Consider the following 25,313-nt stretch of genomic DNA (forward strand, 5'->3'; position numbering starts at 1 on the left):
TCCCGCGCAGCAAGCCGCGCCGCGCACTATAGAATTACTAGTGTTAAAGTAAAGCCAATTATTGGTATACTCTCTGTTGTTAAATCATTTATTTTAAAATACCGATTTTGTTACAAAGTTACATCTAATAATAATAAACTTTGAAATATATCTTAAAGTTACAAGTCTTTTGGAAGTTACATTTACTAAACGTGTACAGGAATTGTTCATACATTCTTATGTCCATCTTCGGTTAAGTTCGGTAATTTTCGGAACCATTCGTGTGGTACATTAACCAACATGTACAGGAATTGTGGATAAACTCTCATGTTCATCTTCGGTTAGGTTCGGCAATGTTCGGAAAACTTCGGGAAACTTCGGGAACCTTCGGCAATCTTCGGGAATCTTCGTGTGGAGTTCTTGGAATTTCCATTTATTAGTGTTGATAATAAACAATCAATAAAAAGTAAACACACTTCCTGTTTGTACTTTGCGTGCTGTAATTAGTCTAAATCAATTTTATTACGGCAGTTTGTAAATTACAATTATCGGAAAGTGCTAAAGGATTAACCGATAAACTTAAAAGTATATCTTCGGTAAACTAAAATATACTTAGTGAGTGACAAGTGGTAGTGCATCGATACTAAACTGAAAAAAGTTACGGGAAGTTTTATCATTGTGGTTAACGGCAAGTGTTAGTGCAATTGCCGACAAGCTTTTAAGTGTAGTGTCGGTAAACTTACAACTAAATCTGTTGTGAACTGAAACAAGTTCGGGAAAGTTTTATTATTATACTTACTGGTAAGTGTAAAAATTCTTAAAAAGTGTATCTTTGGTCAACACATTGTGAATTATATTATAAAAGTCTACTTACGAAACCTTATCATTTAAAAACTGTGAAAGAAATATCAAAGTTCTGTGTACATCATTGTGTAAAATATTTATTGTATAAGACAAAAATTCAAATTGCGATTACATATTTAGTGTGTCAATCACACAATGGAAGAACAGTCTGTCATCTGTACCATGTTGGCGGCACAAGAAGCACGTGGATATGAAAATCCAAACGAAGTTTTATTTACATGGGAAGTGATAACACAATGTCATGCTACGGGTGCAAGGGTAAGCAATGAAGCTTATTCCAAGTTATTGCAGGCGTTGTTTATGCATTTTGGTTGTGATCCTCATGTTGTTTTGAAAAAATGTAAGTCTGCAAAAGATATTATTGATTTATATCATGTAGGCTTCTTTCGTCAAAATAATATAAAGAATTTAGCTCGTGAGAAGTTTATGGAACTTGTGTCTGAAGGAAAAGCTAATAGTTTAACTACAAATGATTTTAGCGTTTTCATGGAAAATTTTATAAACTTTCCAAGTCCTAATACTAATAATCTATCACAACCTACCATGTATGGGAGTGGTAAAACAAATGAATATTTTCGTATTGTTAATAATAGAACCAAACATTATACTTATTTTGGACTTACGGGAAAGGAAGTTACAATTGAACGTATGCACACTAGCGGAATAGATGATCCTGAAAAATATATTCAGTTGTTATTTGAATTTGTAAAGGATCATGTTTTAAATGATGCCGATGATGATATGTATGTTGGTATAACAATAGAAAGTTCTGCTTCCACAATTAATAAACCAATATACATTTCGTGGCGTCAAAAGTCAAATTTAAGCTCCGACATTTTATTTCGTAAAATTGAAAATGTTTTAAATAGTAATGAAAATTATTTATTAGGTGATAAAGTAAATTTCAAAATTCATATTGTTGATTTACGTAAAGGTAGGGGACGAACTATGGGTTCATCAAAATATGTTGATCTTGTAACACACATGCATCAATGTACTATTCCTGTACAAAAGGATGTGTATTGTCTTCCCAAGAGTATTATTCTTGGAATGGGTAGAGCTGATCATCGTTATAATTACGTATATGAATTGAAAAATCATTCTGAACGATTGATGAAACAAGCAAAGGATTTGTGTGTTAGTGCTAAAGTTGACATTGAAATCCATGATGGATGTACTATTGATGATGTAAAAAAGTTTCAAAATAAGCTAGCACCTCATTATCAAATTGTTGTTTACGAAAAAAATCATTTAACTCGAAACTACAATGTAATTTATCCTGGAATATATGCATCAAAGAAAATTTTAATTTTGTATACTGAGGGACACTATGAATTAATTACTAGTATTACAACACTATTAAACAAGAAAAATTATTGTCAGTATTGTTTGGAAGGTTATCATCGTACAGAAAATCATAAGTGTAACTTCAAATGCCCAATGTGTGAAAAGTATCACAATGTTTGTAATAATGATAATAATATTAAACGTGAATGCATTAATTGTCATAGACTGTTTTCTTCAGAAGAATGTTTTGCTAATCATAAAACAATAAATGTTTCCGGAAAAAGTTTATGCGAAACAAAGAAAATTTGTGTCCAATGTGGTGATATGATTGACATGCGTTCACGCAGGTCTCAACATGAATGTGGTGAACGTTATTGTAAAACATGTTACTCATATGTAATAGATGACCATATTTGTTTTGTTCAAACGGCTATGATGCAACATGTAGATACCTTTTTGTACATTATCTTTGATGTAGAAACAATGTTGCTTCCTAAAAATGAACAAGGAGAACAAGAACATCGCGTAAATTTCGTAAATTGTATTCATGCTTGTTACAAGTGTAAGGACATGAAGCTTGATGATACATGCTTTGTATGCGGCAATAAAAATGGATTCCGTTCGTTTGATTTTCACAACATTGAAGAATTTGTTAATCAGGACAAAAGATTTACTTTCGTGACACATATTTGTATATGGGAGTTACATTATCTAAATTACCTAAGACGTTAGGTCTTTCTGCAAATTTACGAAAGGGAGATTTTCCGTACTTGTTTAATACATTAGAAAACCAAAATTATATAGGCAAAATTCCTGATCTAAAATATTTTGATGCTGATTCAAGGAGCACTGAAGATCGAGAGCAACTTATCATATGGCACAAAGAACGTGTTGCAAGTAATGAGGAGTATAATCTCCAAAAGGAAATGATTGAATATTGTCGGAATGATGTTAAAATTTTAGCAGAGGCTGTCATTAAATTTTCAAACTTAATTGAAGACAAAACAAATGGTATCCAATGTTTTATCGCTGCACCAACTATTGCTAGTTTGGCAATACTAACATATCGTACCTTATATTTACCCAAAGAAATTATTCCAATTATTCCACCTTATGGGTTTGACCATCGTGATCGTCAAAGTCTGAAGGCAATGTACTGGCTGCGATACTTAGAACGTACTACTGGTAATAAAATTCTTCATTCTGGAAATGGTTTGGAAAAACGATTTGGGAGGTATAAGGTTGATGGATTTGAAACTGAAACAAATACAGTTTACGAATTTCATGGATGTTACTATCACGGGTGTTTAAACTGTTATCCTACACTACGACACGTGTCCCTAGATTCATCCTCTAAGCAAGGTACATCAGTACAAGATCGGTATGAAAACACCACCACAAAAATAGCATTTCTTAAAAAATTAAATCTTAATGTCATTGAAATGTGGGAATGTGAATGGGACCTCATGGTAAAAAATGATAAAAAATTACAACAGTTTATTCAAACACAGTGTCATGATCTTGTCAACCATCTGGTACCTAAAGATAGTTTTCATGGGGGACGTACAGAATGTTTTAATGCCTTGTACGAATGTACCAGAAGAGTTTGTGGCATATTATGATATTACCAGTCTTTATCCGTGGGTAATGGCACGTAAGCCATTGCCTATAGGTAAACCTATAATATACAAGGGGCCTGACTTTCCACAAGTGCAAAGTATTCATGGATTAGTGAAATGTAGTATCTTGCCTCCCAAAGACTTATATTTTCCAATTTTACCATATACATGTAATGATCGCCTTTTGTTTGGGTTATGTCGTACGTGTATGGAACAAAGTGAGAACAATTGCATCCATAATGATGCCGAGCGTGTCCTTACTGGTACATACTGTACTCCTGAACTTCATGTAGCTTTAGATCTCGGATACAAAATTCTACAAATTATCGAAATTTGGGAATTCAAATTATCCGATTCAGAAAATAATCTGTTTAAAGATTATGTCAATTCCTTCTTAAAAATGAAACAGGAGTCTTCAGGATTTCCTAGCTGGTGCAAAAGTAAACAAGATCAAGAAAAATATATTGCAGACTATTATGAACATGAATGCATTCAGTTAACGGAAAATAACATTCAATCAAATCCTGGTTTAAGATATATTTCCAAAATATTTCTCAATTCCTTGTATGGGAAATGGGGACAAAGAACAGATTTATCTCAATCTGTAATTGTAGATACTCCAGAAAAATTTTTAAGTTATCTATGGGCACCACAATATGAGGTACAAACTGTATTGCCTATTGGAGAGCGGCATCTCATTGTATCATATAAAAACATTGAAAACAAAAACAAACCATGGAAATTTTCCAATGTTGTCCTTGCAGCCTTCATCACCTCTTGGGCGCGTCTAAAACTTTATGAGTTACTAACAGCTATAGATCCTCAGCGTGTATTGTACTGCGACACTGATAGTATTATGTTTGTGCAGCAACGTAATGAAAAGCCTCCACTTTCTTTGGGTTCCTATTTAGGTCAGTTAACTAATGAAGTTCCTGATGGGTGGGAAATTGATGCCTTTATAGGCTTAGGACCAAAAAATTATGCCTATAGAATGAAAGAAGTTCAAACAGGAAAAGTAGATTATGTATTTAAAATTAGAGGAATTACTTTAAATCATCGTACACGACAAGAAATTAACTTTGATCATTTTTATCAACTAGTTCAAGATAAAGCTGACAAAAAACAGTTACACAATCCAGGAAGAATTGTTCGTAAGCCTGGGTTTGTCATCGTATCCAAGTCTGAAACTAAAACACATCAGAAAGTTCAAAATAAAAGACGACGATTAAATCATAACAGTATTACTGACTATAGAACATTGCCATATGGTTATCAAAGTATTAAGTGCATGAAATGAATGGTATTCTGTATATATGTAAATAGTAAACTGTCTAAAGGTAGCATCATGCTATAACATGGTCATAATATCATCAAATATGTCCATAAGTTTTCCTATCAGTTGGTACTTGTACGTATATATAATGTAAATATGTCAATAAGTTATTAAGAATATTCTAAGTATACTAAATATCTTATTTAAATATATCTATATATGTATATCAATATGCCAATATTGCAAAATACAATATTGTAGAGTATATAAATACAATAAAGCGTTACAATTTATAATAATATGTTTTATTTCTCCAAACAAATATTGATATCATACGAAGTATCTGTATTCTATATAAGATAAAGGAAGAATACCTATGCTTCATATAAGGTTATTTATACGTATTTTATGTTCATACAATAAATGATTCCAAGTTGGAAACCATGTTGATGTCATAATGTCTTCTATAAGGTAAACAAGCATCTTAGAAGTAAGTAAAGGTATCAATATAAGACATTAGAATACTGTAGTAAAAAGATATCTATATGTAAATGGGTTACAACACAGTGATATCCTTTGTGCTTCAAATACCACTAGAACATGTCTAACAAGTATCTGCGTACGTAAAAAACCACAATATATACATTCTAACATTGTATTCAAGGTAATCTATATACATAAGCAATCAAATTATAAGGCTACAATATAATCAGTTCATGTGTTTGCATTCACATAACATATCATCACAACAACATATACAACTCTACAATATATATAACCCTACAATAGAAACACTTCAGGTGTTTGCATCCAGCCTAGTATAGCCCCTAAAGCTACGCAACCAACAACACATGCTTAAAACACTTACATGCAAACGAAAGATAATATGTCTACAATATGATACATATATTCCTGTCCCGATATCAAAAACCAATATACTTACATACATACATCTACCTACTTACAAACTAATCATATATACATGCAATTTGTCATTCGTCTAAGCTTCGTACATCATTAAATCCATACAATATCCAAAACATGATATTCTATGCTAAAATCCCATATCACCTACACATACATGTACCCACTTACAAACTAATCACAAATACATGCAATTTGTCATTCGTCTAAGCTTCGTACACCATTAGACCCATACAATATCCAAAAGACAATATTCTATGCTAAAATCACATATCAGCTACACATACATGTACCCCACTTACAAACTAATCACATATACATGCAATTTGTCATTCCTCTAAGCTTCGTACACCATTAGACCCATACAATATCCAAAAGATGATATTCTATATTAAAATCACATATCAGCTACACATACATGTACCCCACTTACAAAGTAATCATATATACATGCAATTTGTCATTCCTCTAAGCTTCGTACACCCTTAGACCCATACAATATCCAAAAGATGATATTCTATGCTAAAATCCCATATCAGCTACTGAAAATACAATATCAGTACATAAAATACCCCCTCATTAATATTCATTACCATCTCATTAATATTCATTATCATTTCATTAATATTCATAAATAATTAATTCACTACTCTAGTTTTTAAAAGGATAAAATCATTTATGTGAAAATACCTAAAGAAATCTTGTTTGAACACTTCTTCCAAAAAGCACAATAGTGAAAGTTGTCTTGAGTACACAATTCATTCAGTCTTTTTCCTCTTTGCAAGTCAGGTAGGAAGGGCCACCCTTTCTCTCCCCTCTACGTATATGGCAAGGTCTTAACAAAATGCGTAACAATTCCCACGCCTATTTAAAAAAAAAAAAACTGGTCCTTTGCTCACAAAACAAGAGCACACTTCGCCCCTCCAATCTTATGTGTGGTCTCTGAGTATGGGAAAGCAATACATTAACTTTTAAAAAGTGACATTTAACTATCTCATTCTTCGATTCTCTGTCGTTAGAATAATGATTCCTATTTCTTTCTTTTTCACATATTTTTCAGTTTTCATGCAGTAGAAATCACAGTCCCCCCAATTAAGCAATGTCCAGAGCACAGTTCGCTCCCCCCAACTCCAGCATTCTGGAACACACACATACAAGCAGGTGTCTATGTTACGTTCGTTACTCTTCACCCATCAAAGGGATCCCTCCCTCCTACGCCTTACATCTTAGACAGTCAATATCTTTTAACATTTGTTGTTTATCCAGAGTTTCCCATGTTTCTAAATACATGAAACTAACTTATTTGACATGTCTTTCTCACCTCCCATGGTTAAAGCATTGTGCAACATCCATATCTCACATTAAATTGACAATTTTCTTCTTTCTTTAATTGACACAAGGTTCAAATTACGAGACAGCTCCATAAGAGCTTCTCATACGTTTACAAAAGGGTGTTTGTCGGCAATCCAATGAACAAAGAACACCCACGTTGGATAGATTCAGCCCCTAGACTACTTTTTTATCCTTTTGTTTTCTGCCTTTCTCCTTTAGTTACGTCACCTTAGAACATCCCATTCTTTTATTATAGGTGCCTTCTTTCTTTAGAATTAGTTTCTTGAATACCAAGACCAACTGCGTTCAAGATTAACAAAAAAAGACTTGTGTGGACATGCTTTGAAGCTTCTTCAGTTATTTCTGGGCACTTGAGGGATGAATAAGCAAGGAAGAAACAAGTTTCTTAAAGGCTTGGGGAAAAACGGTAAGTAATCAGCATAAATTGTATAAATTAATATAAAATTGTATTAAAATATATGATAAAACATTCAAGAGGAAATTTGCATCCATTTTCGTGAGATTTTGGGAACATGGGTAAATTTTTTGGTACAAAATGGCGGATTTTACCCTCATTTTCGTGAGATTTTGGGAACATGGATAAATTTTGGTAGAAAATGGCGGATTTTAGGGCGTTTTTCGTGAGATTTTGGGAACATGGGTAAATTTTGGTACAAAATGGCGGATTTTAGGGCGTTTCTCGTGAGATTTTCGGAACAAGTTCGTGAGAAGTACGTGCTATACTACTGAGAGGTCATATAGTACGGAATTAGGATTTTAGATTTCTGGGCTTTCAGCATCTAAGGCCATGAGGGATGTCACGTATGAGGGATGACATCACTCAGCGATCACATTATCCAAGGAAGGAAGAAAGGATTGGGGAAGAAAGGAAGTGGCCTGGGACCTGTATGTTACGTAACATTCTGGCATTTGCCTGGTGTAAATGAGGAAAGCTCAGGAAATCCTCATTCAGGATGGCTGCCCTGAAAAAGGTTTTACACTTTTTTGAGCGGGTGCCCCCACCGGAAATCAACCCGGGGCCGCTCGCACCAAAGGCGACTAAGCCACGCGGGGTCACTCATATGTTTCGGATCTCACGTTAAGCTGTACATTCACATCTCCTATAGTCTCCCTGTTGAAAGAGATGTTAATCTCAAATCAAATAAAATAAAAAAGGGAAATCAGAAATTATCTTCCAGGTGTACCTTTTATATTTGGCCTCTGGTTCGTTCTTACTCTAACCTGACATGCCTTATATTCAGAAACTTTTCCTGTAGATAAAATATGAAAATCTCAAGTACAATTATGTGTGATGTTCAGTCTTTGATTTGTTCGTTATTATCAAAATGGCGATGCCCCTGCCAGCTGTCAACACTTCGAAATTGGAACACACGCTTTATGAATTGCAAAATACTGTATATACAACTGAGATGTGATACGTAGGAATACAGTTTCACACTCGCTTTGTTAAAGCGAAATGAAACCTTCGAAAATGCTTGCCTTGAATGAGAATGTTGGTTTATTTGTAAGCAAATGGCGACAGAAACTAAGGGGAAACCCAAGAGCACTTCTTCTCCGAAAAGCGGCGCTGAGTAATCTCGTGAGAAATATCCATCTCATAAAGAAAAGGGGTTGGGTGTTACTTAACAATTCTATTCACTTGTAGCCATAATTTGATTATTTATTTGGCCCTAGAGGGCGCTTAAACAGCGACCCTGTACTGCATCTGTAACCAAGTACCCATTTATATAAGCATTTTCGTTTCTTCCGCTTAATATGCAGCGTCTAAGAACTGAGGAAGGTGATGCTTAGGTGGGAAATTAAGGATATCGTACAGAGGATGCTTCAACATTCAAATATTGTATGCTGCTTAAAGGGAAAGTACAGAGAACAGAAATACGAGGCTGTTTGGAAAGTAACCTCCGATTGGCTAACAAAGAAACACCAAAGTAAATAAGAATTTATTATATACATCTGAAAACTACTTCTTTGCTCTATTTTTCAACTAAAAACTACTTCTTTGCTCTATTTTTCAACATGATTTCCATAAACATTTAAGCTTATCACTTATCAATCTCTGCACTAGCTTAGAAATTCTATCAGCATAAAAATCTCCCGCCTGTGCCTTGAGCCAGCCTATGACCGCATCTCCTCCTCATCATTAACTTTTCATTCTGTAACCTAGCCTCTGTGTCACTCTGTCACGTAACACAGTCCTGGAAATTTGTGGAAATTCATCGGAAAGCTGCAAGATTGTCAAACGTGCCGCTAATGGCCTGCCAGTGCCTGTGCCTTGAGCCAGCCTATGACCGCATCTCCTCCTCATCATCAACTTTTCATTCTGTAACCTAGCCTCTGTGTCACTCTGTCACGTAACACAGTCCTGGAAATTTGTGGAAATTCATAGGAAAGCTGCAAGATTGTCAAACGTGCCGCTAATGGACTGCCAGTCCCAGTCCTCTCTTCTACATAAATGTTTGTTCGTCCACTTTTAAATGAACAAACCCATTCATGAACAACTCCTTCACTCATCACACTTGGTCCATACACAGCACAAGTTCTCGATGAATAGTTGCTGCCGAATATTATTTTCCCTTACGAAAACTTATAACAGCTCGCAACTTTCACTTGTCGGGGTTTTCTACTGCAGCACATTTTGAGTCGCTACAAAAGTGGAATTAGTGATCAGATAGCCTTCACTCTACCATGGCTAGATGAAGACTGATCTACCGCTAACGTATGTGCAAAGATGGTAGAGCTGCCCCCACTACTTCACGCACAGTGATGAATCGGAGGCTACTTTCCTAACACGCCTCCCATATACGCGTCCTTCTCTGAAAAATATTAAGTTAAATTGTGATTCATGTTTTCTTCACAACATTACTATCAAATTATTTAACATATTTTATACACACAGTAAAGCCCGCAGGATCTTTTCCAAGGGGAAATGTAAAATAGACACACAAACGTAAGTTACATATATATATATTAGTACATACCTTGATGCAAGGGTGCACATACACATATCGGTACTTATCGATTTAATCGTAATCCTGAAAAAAGTGCAACTTAGCAGATTAGTATAGCGTTGGACACTTTAGAATAGCTCTGATCCGACGTGAAACGGAAATGTAGAGGTCGTGAATGATAGCAAACGAAGTTAATCACTCAGTTCCGTGAAAGAGGGTGGACACGGCAATCTACGCCGGGATTATGTCTCCAAAGCCGGACCACAGATGTTCAATTATGTTGAAGGTCGGGGATCGGGCTGGCTATGCGAAATATTCCTCAAAGTACACCTCAGCAGCTCCAGCTCTGTGAATGGAAATACGGCATCATTACTTGGAAATAATATCTGAACCATAGGATGCACATGAATGCCTAAAACTGCGACATCGTCACGGAAGTAACGTGACCGATAAGCATAGTCACAGAGCTCACTGAAAACTAGAATATTGCGGCCCATAGCATCACAGAACCGCCGCCATGTTCACGGTTGGGCGGAGATACTACAGATCATACGGCTCTTTGGGTGTCCGCTACACGTAACACGGCTCGTGGTTTCAAATAAAGTGAACAATGACTCATCAGACCTCATCACACGTTTCTGGTTATCAGCGGTCAATGTTGCATATTCGCGTCACCACTAGCATCGTATTATAGCGTGAGGATCCCTTATTAGTGGTTTGTAGTCCGTATGTCCATGTCATGTAACTCTTGCGAAATGTGATTGTCGACACAGGTTGTGAGAAGTGCTGTTTGAGTTCCTCTGTCACTTACACAGCAGTCGCACGGCCTTACTGAATGATAATGCGTTTTAATGCTCGGTTAACCTGCGACAGAGGAGTGTTTTTCAACCAATGTTCCTCTTCGTCGATGTGGTTCTGCCATAAGTTTTGTAGATCGCCATCATCTTGGACACTGTCCCTCATAACTCACCCAGACACTTACCATTTTTGTCACGTTAGCACTACATAATTAGGGTGAAGAATTTGCATTCTTCGAAAATTAGAGAGGTTTTCCATCTTACAGTACAACGTTTATTTAGTTCACTTCCGCTGCCATTTTACTGCTTCTCGCGTTGTAATGGAGTTTCCATTAACACATCATCACAAACAGTATTGTGCTGCAGTCGCCGCCTGGCTGTTGCCAACCCAGACATCTAACGCTTCCATTACTTCAATTGTTTCCATTTTATTTGATAAGTGTTTGTAATACTTCATGTAAAATATCATTTTCGCACATAACTTTATTAACAACAGTAAAAATACTATAGTACCACAGCTCAGTGGTCTTGAACACATGGACCACGAACTGCAGATTTTTTTTACCGTGTTTCTCACCCTTATTAAATAATCAATATTTAACACGAAAACTGATTAAGAATAGTCCTATATACCGCAATATGGTTTAATGGGCCGCTAGAGTAATTGAAATTGTCGGCGTTGCCTGCACTGTTTCACGGGCTAAAGATTCCTGCTCTACAGTATTTATTGTAAGTATATTAAATATTATAATGTGTGACTAAGTAAATCTAAGATGTAGTATTTCAAAGAACTAAACCCATTTCTAAAATCCACGAGTGAAAAATTGCTTCTCCTTGTCCCACACTCGGCAGTTATCATGTGTAAAGTAGCAGAAATTACAGAAGTATTTAGCTTTTAAACACATTTACTGAGAAACATAATTGCTACTGCCAATACTGCATTTTCAGTACTCTCTTTCTGTTCTGGCGCTTGGACTTTCCCTTGTTTTCAACACATTAAAGAGTTTAGCTACGTTTGTTCGTGGCGAGGTGTGAGGTACACACAGGTAAACACAGAATGAATCACAAGTACAATGTTACAAATAGATAGGTCTGCATGATAAACAATGTCACTGGACTAGAAAATACATGTACTAATATTTTCATTACTAAATTATCCACCGACATCAATTGTAGTTAAGAATTTAGTTACTGTTTTTCCAAACTGAAGAGCATTCACAAACGAAAAAAAGTAAAGAAAGGGGAATATTTTTCGTAAGTATCGAAATTACTGTCGTTTTAGATTTATGAGATGGTGAAAATGAAAGGAAATTTTTGAGTTTTACGTCCCACGGTTATGCCGGTGAGGCTAAAGGAGACGGTGATGAGAGATGAATGAAATGGTGGAATGAAGAAAGTGGGAGGAAACGGGAGAACCCCGAGAAAACCCCCACACACGGTGTTTGTCCACCACAAAGTTCACTTGGCGGGAGCAGGGTTTGAACCCGTGACCCCAAGCACCAGAGGTGAATATTTCATGGTGTATTAAATTATTCAAAAGAACATACGAACATTTTATATCTGACACCACATTAAAAATTTATATTTTGCCGTGTATTATCATTTGAAACACGATTTAATCCACAATGGATCGTTGCACATACAACGAAATGGGGTAACATAACAGTTTCTAGACTACAAAACGATGCTATACATAACCATCGGTAGTCTTATAGAACGGCTATGTTCATCTGCCTCTATACATGTATCGTACCAAAAGCAGTAATAAATATCGAAAAATGGGATTTTGGAATCCAACCAGGTTCCAATAATGACTCCATTTCATAAGTGGTCGAACATAATGAAAAAACGATCGAGGTCCTCAGCATTATATCCTCAGTATGTAGTTATGTGTGGGAGTTTTAAAAGATGGTGTAGAATCTTGTTCAGCCATATTTGTTATACTGTCTGTAAAAGTAATTTTGCCAGATAGAATTTGAGCCATAAAACAGTTGAAGAGAAAAAAAGAAACACTAGCATAGCATATTTACGTACCTAAAACTCCAGAGATCACTGTCCGGTTAAGACAAATAGCATCTGGTAAGGGAGTATTTAATTCAATCAGTTCAGACTGTGTCCGACGCTTCTACTACGTAAAGTTCTGCTTAATGCTGGTAGGTAGAACAAATCACACATGCGAGTGCGTTTTCGCCCACTGTCAATTTTATTACAACTAGTATAACCTGTTATAACTAGTATAATACAGTATTATTATAAAAAGTATACATTTCTCTAATAACTAGGATAAATAGGTGTCCAAAGGCCCAGGCAGCCTAGAGAAGGAACTCCACCGGTGTTCGAAGTGGAAAAAAGCAGAGGTGGTATGTTTTATTATAATTTTGACTCAACATACCGTATTTAAATATTGTCTTGATCACTGAAGAAACAGAGACGGTATGTCCTCATTACTGAAAAACCAGAGGCGGTATGGTATACCACCGCATATCGTCTTACTTCGACCACTGAACTCCACAGAATTTCATGCAAACTAAGTGGAGTGGATTCAGGATTCACAATCTGGCTGTGATTAGGAATTCTACAATCCTCCAGGCAAGTAGAATGGAGTGAATAGGAGGCCTTAGAGCTCTAGTCAAGCTAAAAGGTTTGGGTTAGCTACCTCTAAAAGCTCCAGGCAAGTGGAGAGAGTAGAGTTGACCAGCAAAAGACTGATGCCAAATATGGAAATCTTCCTGATCTTATAGCTGCTCCAATGTGGTGGCGGTACTGATGGTTCTTCTTCGTCACATGACTAATGGTGTCACAGGTGTTCCTGTCGTCTGCCAATACAAGCATGTGTTGATTGCTTGTAAACAGAGCCATGTTCGGGATATTACAATATAAACTCACTAATAGTAGGTTTTTAAACAAAAAGAGACAAAATCATAATATAACCGAGTTACACTACAACACCATACATTTTTGCTATCTAAATTATGTATTACGAGTTAAACGAATTAAAAAAACCTCGAAGTTTTAAATACTGTTCCTAAACATTCTTTTTAAATTTTTCTGAATCATACGCATTTTCCAAATCATTTAAGTAACTGTAGTGATCATAAGATTGGGTATTCCTGATTTCATGAAGGTAGTAGAAGCGGTCACAAATTTCAAGATTAAAATACTATATATTACTTTTTTATGAAAGAGGTAATACGTGTATTATGCAGAAAAATCCTCTCAAAACACCAAGCTTATGATTTGAGCGGCTCGGGCGAATCTAATGATAAGCGCCACTTCAGGAAATTAAGTTATCAAATGGAAAATGGGTTTAAAGTTAATCATAGAGCAGTATGTAGATAATTGAATTTCGGAAATGTACCTGAAGATGGTAGGAAAGGTTAATTTGGTATGTACCTTTGCATTGAATTGCATGCGAATATCGACCCTTCTTTCAAAGTTTACTCGAAAATCAGAATATGTGGCATACCAATATTTTTCTCCTAGCCGCTCATTTCTGTTCTCTGGTATTATAAGTGGTTCACTATGGTAAAACCATGAATTTATCGTGGAAAACATAGTATTCGTGCTTTTCTCAGCAGTCTACTGGTATTTTTCAGAAGTTTCCCCGAGGATATATATACTAGTACAGTCAATAAATTCGTGGACTGGTATCCAGAATATAGGCAACCAGTAGAACCCATAGTTGCTGTGCTCGATGTGAACGTCCACACACACACACACAAACACAGATCCACACTGACCTTCAAAAAAGTTCACGCATCATTTTCTCCTTTGACTTACCTTGTCCGAGTTTTTGCGTTGTGGAGATGATGGCGATTTCCAGATGGCTGCTTGTCTCCTTAGTCGTGGATCGTAGAGGAGACACAATGCCTCATGTCCTTTATTATCTGGTTGAGGAACGTTCCATCAGCGGCAGCGAATCTGATCGTTGGTTTTTTTGTCATAATGCGTCTGACACTGTGCTTGGTGACACGCGAAATTCTCAAGTCATCTGTTAGAATGTTGTGACAATTACCATGGTTGATCCGTACTGTTGGTGCGATGTCATATACCGACTAGGAACGATTAGCACGCACTACCATTGCAATCTCTTCGATCTTGCGTTCTGTTCGAACTGTTGTTGGCCGACTTACTGGTCCATAAACCTCTAAACTGTTTCTCTCCTCCGTAAACCGTTGGTCCCACTTAAACACTGCACTGCGGACCATGCGAAGAATGGGTATATTCAGCTAATATATATATATATATATATATATATATATATATATATATATATATATATATATATATATATATATATATATATATATATATATATATATATATATATATATATATATATATCAAGGTGTGATCATAAGGTACAGTGAATGTAGTTGTATATTGTCATCTGTCGATGTGGTATCCATTTCAACTAGTAAGCCTGGTGGCCTAAACCATTGGTACAGTCAGTGTCGAGTTTGAACGTGTTGTAACATGTTAGTTGGCTTCCAGAGGTACAATAGTGAGGAAGTATTAAAAAGTACCTGTCGCGCGACAACATTAAGTTTTGTTCTAATCTGCAAAAAAGTGCCAAAGAAGCTCACGAAATGTCAACATCAGTGTGTCGCGATTCAAAAGTGGCAAGGAGTCTGTTGAAAACGAGCAACGATCGAGACGTTCTTCGATGTGAAAAAACAGAAGAAAACGTACAAAAAAGTGGCACAAATGGTTTGTTCAAACAGGCAAATAACTATTCGAGAGCTGTCCGAAGAACTGAAAATTTCGGAAAGTATCTTAACCCCAGATTAAATGGACAAATGGATTCTTTCTTCACTACGAAAACGCGCCATGTCATAACTTGCTTTTGATGTGCGAGTTTTTGACCGAAAAAGTCTGTCCACATTCGTTGTGCTCTTCAAATATATCACCATATGACTTCTGGCTTTTCCAAAAAATAAATAAATAAATAAATAAAATAAAACAAAACCGTGCTTAAAGGAAAACGTTTTTACACCATTCTTGACATTCAGAGGGCCACGACAGAACAGCTGAACACCGTTTCAGAACAAGTCTCCCAGAAATGCTTCCCGTCAGGGATTCAACTTTAGAATAAAATCATTGCTAACCAAAAGCCAAAGACAATACTTTGAAGGAGACTAAATTAAATTCCATATAAACTTATTACTTTGTTTCTAATAAAATTAGTCATCGTATTTTTTGATCACACCTCGTACATATACGTAACTTCTTATTTAGATGTGACTCTAAATGTATTTTATGGGAATACAGAGCTCACTTTCTGCTGGAGATCAGTAGTTTAATTCCAGGCCATGCAAGTTTTGATGCACATCATGTCCGTGAGTTTCCTCAGTATTCTAGCGTTTCCTCCCACATTTTCATTCAACCATTTTTTCCATAATTCTTCACTTTCATTAATCATCCATCTTCTTTATCCTAAAAGGCATAACTGTGAGTCATTAAATTAAAGATTTCATTATTATTTTAAAATTCCAATTGTATTTTTTCATACTATTTTTGATTTTAACGCAACAGTGAGTAATTTTATTAAGAGACATGCAAACATAAAATCAAATAAATCTTAAAATTTTAATATTGCTTAAATTTGTTCTTTGTGACAATCAATGTGCAAAACATACAATGATAAAATTTTTCTGTAATAACAGAAATGCAATCCAATAAACGAATTCCCTTTTTCCAATTTTGTCATTGAAATTGATGTATTCGTTTATTTAAAAACAATACGTTCAGAAGAAAACAATACGTTTAAGCTATTAATATTGCTTGTAGCAAGTTAATTTTGTGGTAGAAACATAACAAACCGTGTTGGTTTAGTCTTTCTCTTGTTGTGTTCATGTATATTTATCATCTGCACTGTATACTGGATTCTAAAAGCAGATGGATGGAGAATTGGTGTGCTATTTAACTGACACACACGTACAGGATATACGTATATCGGAAGAGGAAGCAATTGATCGAATAGTAGCAAAAGAATTCAAAACCAGAGAAAAAAAGATCAGTGGTGACCTCAAACTAGCAAACAAGGGCCAATCAATATGAAAACCTCTTGTTTATTGCTTCAGGGAGTGAGAGACACCATTTGTTTGTGTAAACCTTGTGGTGATGTTTGCCTTTGTGCTGGTTTTATGCAAATTTGAATACGGGAGACCATTACATGGAAAATGTTTCCAATTTCTTTTTCTTTTACGTGATTATTACACGTAAAACATTTTCTTATGACAAAATCTAAGGGGGTAACGGTATCTCAGTGGTAGAATTGCTTATTTCTGATGTGTGGGGTTTCTGGTTCAATTCCCGGTCAAGTAAGTTTATGGTGGACAACATCGTGTCCGTGGGTTTCCTCCATCATCGTAATTCCACCAATTCTTCCATCATCATTCACTTGCTTTAATTATCCGTCTCCCTTCGCCGAAAGGGCAAAACGTGGGACGTTAAACTGAAAGATTTCATTTCATGTAACAAAATCTATACTGATGATTCCAAAAGGAATAAGGGGAAAGAAAAGGAATTCCGTTTTAGTTGTTTGTGAGTTTCAATAAGTAAAATTCCTTACTTTTAACGACTAATATGCTCCTCACGGTTATGAGGTAGAAGACAAAATAACATTAAATACAATCTGTCGCTCAAACTTATACAGACATAAATCAGTAAATAAACGATCATTTTCAGCAGAAGTATTATTAGCTACGAACAACAAACTTTCTCGCGCAATAAAATGCCGTATCGATTTACTGGAAAAACTACTAGAATTTAATCTCAAGAATGTCATTTTGCTTAGTTGTATATGATCTACCGATTGACAAATGTCTTATATTTGGACAATAATATGATCATCATCATATGTATTCTGCCATTATTGGTTGGTCACTTGCCTCAACTGAGATGTTTCCATGATCTATGGTTCTCAGTTAACCTCTTCGTCTTCACGTACGATGTTTTTTTTTTTTTTTTTTTTGTTTTGATATCGTCCATCAATTGTAGTCTCTTTCGCTTTTTCCCTTTCGTTTCTGCTTCCATACCCTCTAGCACGTCCCTCATGATAACAATAGTATAGTTAAGCAAAATTAAGAGTTAATTATAATTTTTCAATAATGTCTCATTGTTCATACTGCGTACTGTCGTCTTGATAGTGTCAAAATCAGTGGTCGAAGTTTGACGGTATGCGGAGGTATGTCATACCGCCTCTTGTTTCTGAATGATGAAGGCGTAAAGCGTCTGGTTTTTCAGTGATCAAGACATACCGTCACTGAAGAGTAGATGCAAAATACCTTAAGTAAATCCATTTTTATACACAGTAATTGACGAACAGTTTTGCACATAAAAAGATTTTATTTATTCTATTGAAATAATTTCTAAGTTGACAACACCGACATTTTTGTTACCTTTTTCCTACCTTTTGTTTTTAAAATAACGTGTCTTCAAAGAAGTTTACCTAGTGTACATTTTGATGTGACACATTCAATTGCTTTTTCTTATGTATGTATGTGTCTTCTTGCCTTAACGCATATAAATATCGTGTTTTGAGCATGGGCGAATTTAGGGGTTGTCTGCTGTGGGGCGGATCTTCCGGTAGATTGTAATATTCCTCAGTCGAGTGGGAGTCCGAGAGTTTTCCCGCAGGAAATTGTTTCTATAAAAAGTCGGTTTTTGAGCATTTTCGTGTATAATTTTCTATAATACAACATAATGGAATATCTTTTAATTTTTTTTCAAAAAGTTGTTGGTAGGGGTTTCTCCATGCCCCCCCCCCCCTCGTAACTACAGAGACGATCTAGAAATGGTTTTCAGTCATTATACAAATAGAAATGCAATCTTTTATGTAACATACTCTCATTGTATTTCAATATTTAGATAGCTGGTATGTCGAGTCAAAATCGTAATAAAACATGCCGCATCTGCTTCCTTTCTACTTCGAACACTGGTCACAATTAATAGCTTGATAAGGGTAGTATATACGGCAGTGTCAGTTTCATCTTTATAGGCGTTGCCGTACTTCAATCTGTAGGTTTACAATCAAATTCATTTCTCTCGAAAAGTACGCATGATGATTTACATTCGCCCATATTAGGTTCTTCAGCACAATGGGATCAATCGATTTTCATATGTCTCATCTTGGGACGTCTTTGGAAGCTAATAATAATGTATTAACTTTTAAGTAATAACTGAAGGTTCCAGGGGAAAACAATCTACTAAACATTATTTCCAAAAATTTTACAAGATAATTTATTAATGTTGTTTCTCCCTTAATTCCCATTCTATGGACACTTTTAATTTCTTATTTACAGCAGAATTATTTGCTTCTACGAGATATTAGATATTCAGAAGGTGAGTTCAGGAGACAAGGTGCATCACTGAGATTTTAGGTATGGAGAAGAAATAGTTGAAACTTTCAAACAGGGTAGAAAGAAAAAAAAACTTGTGTATTAAGAGTCTTCATCCTGGCGAAATTAAAATACCGCTAATTTTACAGTAATTATGTGATATCTTCAAATAGATAAAAGATAATTGAAATATGGAACAAGAGCGCCCTAGACAATATTATTTTGCGTGAGGTACCGTTATCACAAGTCACCTAGTGGATTTCCGTTTTCAGCTGTATAGAAACGCGAAAATAAATGCCGATTTTCAAAATGGCTCGAAATCGAAAGCAGGTAAGTGAGTCGTGATAACGGTTTCTTATGTAAAATAATATTGTCTAGGGCGCTCTTGTTCCACATTTCGATTATCTTTTATCTATTTGAAGATATCACATAATTACTGTAAAATTAGCGGTATTTTAATTTCGCCGGGATGAAGACTCTTAAGTGTCTAATTTATAGAAGAATCAGGTACGAAGAAAGTATTGGAAGGAAGAACTATGATGTACATTTAGAAGAAAATACTACTTTCGAGAGGCATCTCTGAATTTTGGGAGTCCGTCATGACAGAAATAGACATCCTTATTTATTGGGTTCTAGGCTTCGGAAATTTCCAAATATATTGTACATAAAAGCATAAAATCGAAAAAAGTAGTTATCAGGTTTATCTTCTAGACTTGTTTCATTTCACGCATGTTTCAACTCTAAAGAACTAAAAATTCAGGTCTATATCGCACTAAATCTAACGAGTGTCTCTTGTCAATCACATATAGTAGATGATTTCTAGTAGTAGAGCGTCGAAAACATACTAATCTAAGAACCAAAACCACTGAGATTAAGAAATTCTAGTCAGCTAAAACAAAAGAATTTGAAAAGATCGCATAGGAAAGTCTCTGAGGGAACGTGATTTCGTGATAGTTTCCAATACCCTACATGATTATCTTGCCTATTGGATGCAACTGACAGCTGAAAATTAAGAGCAGCAAGAAATAGGAAGAATAACAATACATCGGGTATTAAGAATGGTCATATATAGATCGTTGGATATGAAGCAGATCCTTGCTATCTGAGTACTGGATTAGGGATCCGAGATCCCAGTGTATTGATTCAGCATCTTAATAACCTCTTGATTCATGTCTATGTTGATAGGTAAAAACTATAGCAAATAAACAAAAGTCGAATATTTATAATTCGATAAAGTTAATTTCGGTGACAACGGAGAAGACAGAAGGAAATGGAAACAAATATTGACCAATTTAGTGTAGTTATCAGACATAAACTTTATACTTTAAAATACAAACAATTTTCACAGTACGGCCACTGAGGATAAATTATATCTTAGAAAGCATAAATTTAAGCACTTCTAATGTGGATCTGAAATTATGGATCTGTACCGTCAAATGAGGGGAATAGAAACATGGGGGTGAATAGAAACAAAAACTCCCAGATTATTTTTGGATTTATCTGGACGATAAATTAATCAACAAAACTGAAATTTCTTAACATAGTCTTATATGGCTGAAGTGTTCACAGCAGATACAAAATGTTTTAGTGAGTTGGGAACACTGAAATAGACGGCAGCAGCGTTAATATGTTACTGAAATCCTACACGGTATTTTGGCGCTCCGCAAACTTTCTTGGTAAGTATGATATTTTTATATTTGTTGCATTTGAACATATGCCTATTTTGTAGTTTGTTGTTTCATTTAATGAGGTTCATAGTAAAAGTTTTCCTTTTGTAAATTATTTGTAATTAAAAGTTTAACATTACTGGGTTATTGTTATGGTTTTTAATTAATGGTGTGAATAGAAAGACTTCTTGAGGAGTGGAAAATTCTTGAGGAGCGGAAAAAAGAACCTGTTAGGAATGAATCAATCATATCTAAGAACAAATTTCCAAGTCTTCTTAAAAAAGAAAAGAAAGAAAAAGAAATAAAAAAATGTGTGACAAACTGAAGGAGATAAATATAAGGGCTGGATTTGAAAAGTGTGGAATTTTTCCCTTTTCTCGAGACCAAGTACTGAGGATGCTGCCAAAAAGAGACACTGAACGAGAAGAAACAGAACAGCAAGAAACATCTCAGACTGTAGACCGTTCCCTTATGGGTCTTCTCAAGAGCATGCGAGAAAATGAAAAAAAAAAATAAACAACGGAAGAAGAGAATACGAATAGATGTTGTGTCTGGTAAGAATTTTGGTTTGTATTCTGAAAATGATACACTTTCATCAAATCACAACGAAACTCAACTTGGGCTCTCTTACTCCGGCAGCAACGGAATGGATCTCTCATGAACAAGAGAGTTGATGCATGTCGAACACTCGTCATCAGAGATCTCAGACTATTATTCTGTTCACGACAGTGACAAAGATTTAAGTTTAACTCGTGTATTGTAGGAAGAGGAGAAAGACAACACTCCAGAAGACAACATTCCAGACGATCACGAACTAGATGATGGTTTTCTAAAGCTGGTGATCTTGCTATGGTAAAGGTTTATGGGAAGCTAAAATACTCGGTGAGACTCTTCACTAGCCTAGGGCGAAAATGTAAACATGGTGGATATATGGGAGTGTTTTATACGAAATCCAAAAACAATGAAATTTTCAGAAACTTCTGAAGAATCGTTCTTACTACATGAGGATATTGTGACGAAACTGTCGGGTCCTATTAGGAGTTCATCAGCACGCTTTAAGTATATGACAAGTTTCCCTAGTGATTTCAGTGGTTAAGTCTTTTTATAAAATATCATCAAAACTGTATGGTCGTTTGTACCTACTTTGTACATTGTATTGTTTTATATTTTTGTAACTTAGATAATATTGGTCTTATTGAACTTATATCTTGCAGATATCAAATAAATAGTTCGTTTCAACAAATACACTGTTTCTTTTTACTTTTCCAATAGTATAAAAGAAACAACAATGAAAATAAAGTCATTGTTTCTATTCACCTCTACCCATAGGGTGAATAGAAACATTAAGAAAAATCAAGGTGAAGAAAAGTGAAGTTGATAAATTAATATGACGTTTACTTAACTTCATTAGCATATTAAGACCGGTGTTTGGAATAATCTGATACGCGAAATCTTTAACATCACCAAACTTATATACTCATATAGCCAAAAATGTGTTTCTATTCAACCCATTTGACGGTACTTAAAATCATAGAATCCAAAATTAAAATTATAATACCAATCTGAATTCAGATCCGACATTTTGATCTCAGATTTAGGTTTGGATATGGAACCAGACTCAAGGTTCGGATTTTAGATCCAAGTTCGGGTTCCGGATCAGAGATACAGATTTCGAATTGAAGTTGGGATTAAATCTAAATCTGATATTTTTAGCCGTCCTTATCGAGTATATGATGGGAGATCCTTACCAATGGTGCATGGAGTTTCTAGTTCGATCCTTGCTCAAGTAAGTTAGTCGTTGACAACATCGTTCCTGTGAATTTTCGAAGGATACTCCCGTTTCCTCCCACACTCTCATTTCACTGATTATTCCATCATCATTCATTTGTTTTAATCATCGTCTTTCTTAGCCTAAAGGGGATAATGCGCGACGTTAAACTGAAAGATTTCATTTCATTTCGAGTATATAAAGTGAAAGGAAATATTTGTTTTCGTGATGTTAGTAATGATTGTGAAATATTGCGTGTTATTAAAAAAGAAAACACCAAAATGTCATAATAGATCATGACTTGTCTCTCGATTGTAAATAATACGAGTAAATCCAAATCTTTCAAAGTAAAAACTTCACAGTTTTCCTTTTTTCATAACCTCAAAACGAAAGCCAGTATTAAAATTTGGAAAATATAGCACTCTATACTATCAAATAGTCGCTACATGACTTGTATTCCAAATACCATATCATAATACTTTGATGTTCCAACATCGCTATGACATTTTTCCGCTGCAAAACTGGTAAAAAGTCCAAACTGCTTTTCACAGTATTTGTTATCTACAATATTAATAGTATTCTTTACTTTATAACTATTATGATAAAAGTATAATAGATAGGGATTCAATTTCTGTTGATAACACAGAATTCTTCTATGTTGATCAAATAACTGAAAATAATTGGGAATTTAATTAAAAGGTAGCAAGATGTGAGTCAAGGACGCTATACATATCTGCTAAGGAAATCTATATGCTCACTATATGTTATTAAAAAAATAATGAAATAATTGAAATAATTAGACGGGTACTATTTCATAGCTTGTCATAGCCTTTTGTGGGCTCATAAAGCCACAATATATTTTTTATTATTTATTTTAAGGTTAATTATTAAATACTTCAGTAATTGGAATTTGGAATTCTCATTACTATCAAGCTCTTATTGCTGTTCTTGTATCTATTGCTGTTCTTATTGCTGTTTTTGGTACACGGGTTATGGATATCTATTCTTGGTGGGAAAGCATTTGAACGGATTACGATGGTTCTGTTTCCACCTTAAACTATAGGTTCACGAGTCATATAACCTCAATGAAGAAAATGGATGCTGAAGTGCCAACAATGAAGCGAAAAAGCAAATATGATTCCTCTATTGAAGCAGTAAATTAATTTCCATAAAACAGAAAAGCAATGGGTTTCATCTCTGTCTTTATCCCTCTTCATCCCTTTTAAATCAAGAGCAGTCGAACTCTAACATTTTAGGTTTCAATATTGAGCCACATGGAGCAAAGGTGGTGACAAGTAACGCGATAGAAAAACAAAATATGGTTTTGATATGGTTTCAGCGTCTCCAGGATAGATTTAATCTTCATCCTTATCCTTCTATTGAAATGGAAAATCGTAGAAATCCGTTAGTTCCGGTAGGTCCAGACTACCGCCTAGACTAGTAGACTCGAGCATGGGACTAGAGGCAGCATATTTGTTTTCCTCCCCTTTTCCCTGTGCAGGGTAGTCATTTGTAATCCTGTGCAGGGTAGTCACGTGGAGTTCCAGGGAAATCAATCATCTCCGTGACGGTAGGGTCACTCGGTCGAAAAAAGGGTACAAGCATTTTCACACCAGCCATCCTGAGTGAGATTTTTCTGGGGTTTTCTCATTCACACCAATCAAATACCGAGATGGTACCTAACATACAGATTTCAGGACATTCCCTTCCTTCCCCAATCCTTTTTTCTTTCCCTTTCCTCGGGTGGTGTGATTACCAAAGACGTTAATCATCATATATGATAGACAAATATGGCCTTAGATGCCGAAAACCCAAAAATCTAATTAAAACGTCCTTATTATCTCCCTGAGTTTGAGATATACGTATATACATTTTAGTGAAGAGGATAGTAATATACATAAATCATTCCAATGAAAATCGAGAAAATCTATCTACATTCGGAGTCTTCTCCCTTTAATGTCCCTTCAGCTCAGTTGAAAATGTCGCTCCTGATTCTGCCATATTGAACAATAAGACCGTGTATAGCCGCAATTGAAATATCTATTCCATTATCGACGATAATTTGGTCGTTATTACTTAGAAAACAATTCTAAAAGCTCGATCAAAATATACAACATTCTTTACTTTAAAAACAAAATAAGCAACAGTTACAACAGCATCTTCAACCTCGATAAGTAGAAATATATTTGAGATTATATTACCTAACTTTTATGGGAGGAGCGGGGCGAAGGATGTGGTTCTCTTAAATATATCCTACAGTGCAAAAGTGTGTTAATCGTGTACTGAGAGTGAGTCCAGTTTCAATATTGATTTCCCAGTGCAAAAAGTGTTTGATATAGCGAGACGGTTTTTGATACGAAATCAACGTAGGAAGAACAAATTTCATTTCCTATCTTATCTCACTATTGTAACTGGAAGTGATAAATGTACCACTTCCGGTTTCAATATTGATTCTCCCATTGCAAAAAGTGTTTAATATTGCGAAACGGTTT

General features: G+C 35.3%; 1 protein-coding gene across 1 annotated transcript in view; it reads right to left on the minus strand.

Moving 5' to 3' along the window:
* Nucleotides 1-25,313, minus strand: part of LOC145662944 (uncharacterized) — a gene marked incomplete in the record, with an annotated part of 1,119,390 nt that overhangs the window by 78,017 nt on the left and 1,016,060 nt on the right.

This window comes from Thermobia domestica, chromosome 10 (assembly GCF_964235325.1).
Source record: "Thermobia domestica chromosome 10, izTheDome1.hap1.1, whole genome shotgun sequence".
NCBI lineage: Eukaryota > Metazoa > Arthropoda > Insecta > Zygentoma > Lepismatidae > Thermobia > Thermobia domestica.